The 6,679-nt window shown below is 40.0% G+C and overlaps 1 pseudogene; it reads left to right on the top strand.

Moving 5' to 3' along the window:
* The first annotated feature begins 5,460 nt into the window (after positions 1-5,460).
* LOC110295998 (small ribosomal subunit protein uS5 pseudogene) lies at positions 5,461-6,156 on the top strand (annotated as a pseudogene).
* Positions 6,157-6,679: the final 523 nt, after the last annotated feature.

The raw sequence follows: 6,679 nt of genomic DNA, 5'->3' as shown, positions 1-6,679 counted from the left end.
TTAGGCCCATTTGAGTCATAATGTCTGCTAGCTTCATTATTTGTCTATTTAGTTTATGTCTGGGTGACCTTTCCATTGGTGAGAGTGGGGTGTTGAAGTCTCCCACTATCAATGTGTGAGGGTCGATGAATGATTCAGGCTTTAATAATGTTTCTTATACAGATGTGGTTCCCCTGCATTTGAGGCATAGATATTCAGAATTGAGACATCGTCTTGATGGATTTTTCCTTTGTTGAATATGAACTGTCTTTCCCCATTTCTTTTGATTAATTTTGGTCTGAGTCTATTTTGTTAAATATTAGAATAGCTACACTAACTTGCTTCTTGAGACCACTTGGAAAACCTTTTTCCAACTCTTTACTCTGAGGTACTCTCTCTATCTTTGATGTTGAGGTGTGTTTACTGTATGCAGCAGTAGGATGGATCTTGTTTTTGCATCCATTCTGTTATCTCTGTCTTTTTATTGGAGAACTGAGTCCACTGACATTGTGAGATATTAATGACCAATAGTTGTGAATTCCTGTTGTTGTTCAGTGTTTGTGTTTGTGTGTGTGTGTGTGTATTTTCCGTCTTTGGGTTATGCTGGTATGAAGTTATTTATTGCTTGTGTTTTCATAGGTGTAGTTAACCTCCTCTGATTGAAACTTTTCCTCTAGTATCTTCTGTAGAGCTGGATTTGTAGATTGATATTATTTAAATTTGACTTTATTGTCTTCTTTTCTCTGTTTATGGTGGTTGAAATTTCTGTTGGGTATAGTAGTTTGGGCTGGCATCTATGGTCTCTTAGGGTTTGCAGCATATCTGTTCAGGCCCTACTGGCTTTTAGAGTCTCCATTGAGAAGCTGGGTATAATTCGAATAGGTCTACCTTTATATGCTATGTGGCCTTTTTCTTTTACATTCTTTAATGTTATTTCTTTGTTCTCTTAGTTTAGTTATTTGATTACTATGTGGTAAGGGAACTTTCTTTTCTGGTCCAATCTATTTGGTGTTCTGTAAACTTCTTGTACCTTTATGGGCATATCTTTCTTTAGGTTAAGGAAATTTTCTTCTATGATTTTTTTCCCCCGAGACAGGGTTTCTCTGTCTAGCTCTGGCTGTCCTGGAGCTCACTTTGTAGACCAGGCTGGACTCAAACTCAGAAATCCACCTGTCTCTGCCTCCTGAGTGCTGGGATTAAAGGTATGTGCCTCCACGCCCGGCTTCTTCTATGATTTTAATTGAAAGTATTTGCTGGGCCTTTGAGAGGGCAATCTTCTAACTCTGTTATTCTTAGGTTTGGTGTTTTCACACTGTCCCACATTTCCTGAATGTTTTGTGTTGAAAACTTTTTAAATTTAACATTGTCTTTGACTGATGTATCTATTTCTTCTATCGTGTCTTCAATACTGGAGATGTTCTCTTCCATCTCTAGCTAATTATGATTTTGGTTTGCTTACCTACATTTCCCTCTTTTGTCTTTTCTTTTTTTTTAATATATTTTATTACATATTTTCCTCAATTACATTTCCAATGCTATCCCAAAAGTCCCCCATACCGTCCCCCACTTCCCTACCCACCCATTCCCATTCTTTTGGCCCTGGCATTCCCCTATATTGGGGCCTATAAAGTTTGCAAGTCCAATGGGCCTCTCTTTCCAGTGATGGCCGACTAGGCCATCTTTCCATACATATGCAGCTAGAGGCAAGAGCTCCGGGGTACTGGTTAGTTCATCATGTTGTTCCAACTATAGGGTTGCAGATCCCTTTAGTTCCTTGGGTACTTTCTCTAGCTTCTCCATTGGGAGCCCTGTGATCCATCCAATAGCTGACTGTGAGCATCTACTCCTGTGTTTGCTAGGCCCCGGCATAGTCTCACAAGAGATAGCTATATTTGGGTCCTTTCAGCAAAATCTTGCTAGTGTATGCAATGGTGTCAGCGTTTAGAAGCTGATTATGGGATGGATCCCTGGATATGGCAGTCTCTAGATGGTCCATCCTTTCATCACAGCTCCAAACTTTGTCTCTGTAACTCCTTCCATGGGTGTTTTGTTCCCAGTTCTAAGAAGGGGCATAGTGTCCACACTTTGGTCTTCATTCTTCTTGAGTTTCATGCATTTAGCAAATTGTATCTTATATCTTGGGTATCCTAAGTTTTGGGCTAATATCCACTTATCAGTGAATACATATTCTGTGAGTTCCTTTGTGATTGTGTTACCTCACTCAAGATGATGCCCTCCAGGTCCATCCATTTGGCTAGGAATTTCATAAATTCATTCTTTTTAATAGCTGAGTAGTACTCCATTGTGTAAATGTACCATAATTTCTGTATCCATTCCTCTGTTGAGGGGCATCTGGGATCTTTCCAGCTTCTGGCTATTATAAATAAGGCTGCTATGAACATAGTGGAGCATGTGTCCTTCTTACCGGTTGGGACATCTTCTGGATATATGCCCAGGAGAGGTATTGCTGGATCCTCCGGTAGTACTATGTCCAGTTTTCTGAGGAACCGCCAGACTGATTTCCAGAGTGGTTGTACAAGCTTGCAATCCCACCAACAATGGAGGAGTGTTCCTCTTTCTCCACATCCTCGCCAGCATCTGCTGTCACCTGAATTTTTGATCTTAGCCATTCTGACTGGTGTGAGGTGGAATCTCAGGGTTGTTTTGATTTGCATTTCCCTGATGATTAAGGATGTTGAACATTTTTTCAGGTGCTTCTCTGCCATTCAGTATTCCTCAGGTGAGAATTCTTTGTTCAGTTCTGAGCCCCATTTTTTTAATGGGGTTATTTGACTTTTTGGAGTCCATCTTCTTGAGTTCTTTATATATATTGGATATTAGTCCCTTATCTGATTTAGGATAGGTGAAGATCCTTTCCCAATCTGTTGGTGGTTTTTTTTTTTTTTGTCTTATTGATGGTGTCTTTTGCCTTGCAGAAGCTTTGTAGTTTCATGAGGTCCCACTTGTCAATTCTCGATCTTACAGCACAAGCCATTGCTGTTCTATTCAAGAATTTTCCCCCTGTGCCCATATCTTCAAGGCTTTTCCCCACTTTCTCCTCTATAAGTTTCAGGGTCTCTGGTTTTATGTGAAGTTCCTTGATCCACTTAGACTTGACCTTAGTACAAGGAGATAGGAATGGATCTATTCGCATTCTTCTACATGTTAACAACCAGTTGTGCCAGCACCATTTGTTGAAAATGCTGTCTTTCTTCCACTGGATGTTTTTAGCTCCCTTGTCAAAGATCAAGTGACCGTAGGTGTGTGGGTTCATTTCTGGGTCTTCAATTCTATTCCATTTGTCTATTTGTCTGTCACTATACCAGTACCACGCAGTTTTTTATCACAGTTGCTCTGTAGTAAAGCTTTAGGTCCGGCATGGTGATTCCACCAGAGGTTCTTTTATCCTTGAGAAGAGTTTTTGCTATCCTAGGTTTTTTGTTATTCCAGATGAATTTGCAGATTCCACTTTCTAATTCGTTGAAGAATTGAGTTGGAATTTTGATGGGGATTGCATTGAATCTGTAGATTGCTTTTGGCAAGATAGCCATTTTTACAATGTTGATCCTGCCAATCCATGAGCATGGGGGATCTTTCCATCTTCTGATCTTCTATAATTTCTTTCTTTAGAGACTTGAAGTTTTTATTATACAGATCTTTCACTTCCTTAGTTAGAGTCACGCCAAGATATTTTATATTATTTGTGACTATTGATAAGGGTGTTGTTTCCCTAATTTCTTTCTCAGCCTGTTTATTCTTTGTGTAGAGAAAGGCCATTGATTTGTTTGAGTTAATTTTATATCCAGCTACTTCACCGAAGCTGTTTATCAGGTTTAGGAGTTCTCTGGTGGAATTTTTAGGGTCACTTATATATACTATCATATCATCTGCAAAAAGTGATCTTTTGTCTTTTCTTATTGTTTCTATTTCTGTTTTCAGATCTTGAACAGTCTTATTTCTTTCCTTAAACTGTTTGTTTTTCTTGCCTTTCTTGACATTATTTCAGGGATTTATTGATTTATTCCAATTTTTTTGATTGTCTTTCTCGATTTCTTTAAGGGATTCAATAATTCTTCTATATGGGTCTCTATTATCTTCATAAAGTTGTTTTTATGATTGTTTTCTTATGTTTCCACTGTGTTGGACTATTCAGGGCTTGTTGTAGTAGAATGGCTGGGCTCTGATGAAAACATAGTGCCACAGCTATAGTTGATTTTGTTTTTACACTAATGTTTATGCATCTGAATTTAGAGTGATTATAGGTCTATGTGCCAAGTTCTGGATTTGCCTTTGTTGGATAGGTGTTTTCTTCTTTGGTTTTTGGTTTACTCTCTGGTCTTCTGACTGGATGGGCTTGTGATTGAGTAGAGGGTCTCTGCTTGAGTTGAAAACTGGACTTCTGATGGCCTGGATGGCCTCTGTTCCACCAGGTGGTCAGTGATCAAGTTGAGAGATGGAATTCCTACAATGTGTGTGACCTCTGATCTGGTAGGGGATCCTCTGGGGTTCAGGATGCTAGCCTGACTTCTGGAGGATAGGGAGGCTTCTGTCAGAGGTGTGGGCCAAAATATGGTGGCTAGGAGAGGAGGAACAGTTGGGGTTATGTTGGGCAGGTGGGGGTAGGATAGAGGTGGGATAGCAGTTTTACCAGGGATTCAAAATGCTGTCCTTGCCTCTGGTGAGATGGCCATGGCTGGTTTTTAAGCTTTTGGGAATCAAACTTAGGCAAGTACTTTATGAACTGATCTATCTCCCCAGCCATGCAAGTAAGATTTCTTTACACTAAAATATACTGTGCCTAATCATTTACATATTACCTATGGTGGTCTCTGCTCCAATATCACCTGAGCACCTGAGCAGTTCTATCAAAGATCATATGGACCACAAAATCTAAGTCCTTGGTACTAGCTTGTTACAAAAATGTTTGCCTACCTCTTTTTTATAATATAGTAACTCTGTGTGTATGTGTGTGTGAATACACACACATACACATATATATAGGCAACTATCACTTCTATCAAATTTTGGAACAATTTTATCACCACAGGAGAAATTTCACACCCATTAGCAGTAGTCTCCCCCATGCCTTTAACAAGCATTAATCTACCACCTATCTTTGTGGATTTTCATATTCTTGAAATAGTATATATATGGAATAATACAATATGTGGTCTTTGTGAATGGGCTTCTTTCACTTTATCTAATGTCCTCCCTCTCACACCCCAGAGGATGCCTACTATATTCCATGTACATAACTATGATAGACTTTCATTTATAAATTAGCCAAGTGAGAGATTAAGAACATGACTAGTGCTGCTGCACTTCTTCTTCCTCCTCCTCTTCTTCTTCTTCTCCTCCTCCTCCTTGGGAAAAACACCAGTTGGTGCAGTGGGAGGGCCCAGAAGGCATGGAGCCCATAATTAGGAGGTTATGTTGCTTTCTGGAGGATATGACAGCAGTCTTGGATGTTTCAGGGCTCTTGGAGGTAAATCCAAAGACAAGGAATAGGTGCCTGTCACCAAGCTGGATTGCCTGGATAAGGATATGGAGATCAAGTCCGTGGAAGAGGTCTACCTTTTCTTCCTGCCCATTAAGGAATCTGAGATTTTTGGCTTTTTTTCTCAGAAAATACATAAAGGATGAGGTTCTAACAATCCTGCCAGTGCAGACTCAGGCTGGCCAGTAGACCAGATTCAAGGCTTTTGTTGTTATTGGGGACTACAATGATCATGTTGTTCTTGGTGTTAAGTGTCATGAGAAGGTAGCCACTGCCATCTGAGGGCCTATCATCCTGGTCAAGCTTTCCATAATCCCTGTACAGAAAGGCTGCTGGGAGAACAAGATTGGCAAGCCCCACACTGTTGTGTTACAGGTGACAGGCTGCTGTCTGTGGCTTTGTGTTGGTGCAGCTCATCATCCTGGCTCTAAGAGGCATTGGCATTGTCTCTGCTCCTGTGCCCAAGAAGTTGCTGCTGAGTGCCGGTATTGATGACTGCTACCCATCAGCCCAGCACTGTACTGCCACCCTGGGCAACTTTGCCAAGGCCACCTTTAATGCCATCTTTAAGATCTATAGCTACATGACCCCCCTACTTCTAGAAAGAGACTGTGTTCACCAAGTCTCCATATCAGGTCTCTATTCAGAATATGCAGGTCCCAGCTGTGGCTAAGACATAAGGGTTTTTATAGAAGAAAAATAAAGTGAATTAAGTCTGAAAAAATAAAAGAACTAGCCAGTGAAGGTGAGATGGCTCAGTGGGAAAAAGTTGCTGCCATGCCTGATGACAGAAGTTCGATCCCCAAAACACACATGACAGAAGGAGAAAACTGACTCCCTAATGTTGTCCTCTGATATGTACACACACACGGTGACGTGAATATGCATATACATGCATATATACTAAGTAATTAATAATTACACTAGATAAATAAATATAAGTATGAATTATAACTAATTACACTGAATAAGTAATCAAGAAAAACTAATAATAAAAGATCTATCTCCCCATCTTTATAGGGCTCTTTTCAAGCAAAAGTAATTACAACCTAATAGGAAACAACAATAATGGTAAACATGGCTGTTATTTTAGCCTCTAGCATGTAGCAGACACTGCCTGAGCACTTTGCAAACTTAAGCCCATTTCACCCCTATAGGAATAATAAGAACTTGATGACATGGCTTCCATAGCTAGTGACAGCA

The sequence above is a fragment of the Mus caroli genome, unplaced genomic scaffold (genome assembly GCF_978045245.1).
Source record: "Mus caroli unplaced genomic scaffold, Mus_caroli_1 scaffold_1, whole genome shotgun sequence".
In the NCBI taxonomy this organism is placed as follows: domain Eukaryota; kingdom Metazoa; phylum Chordata; class Mammalia; order Rodentia; family Muridae; genus Mus; species Mus caroli.
The sequence above is the reverse complement of the archived record's forward strand: the minus strand, read 5'-3'. Positions and strand labels throughout refer to the sequence as shown.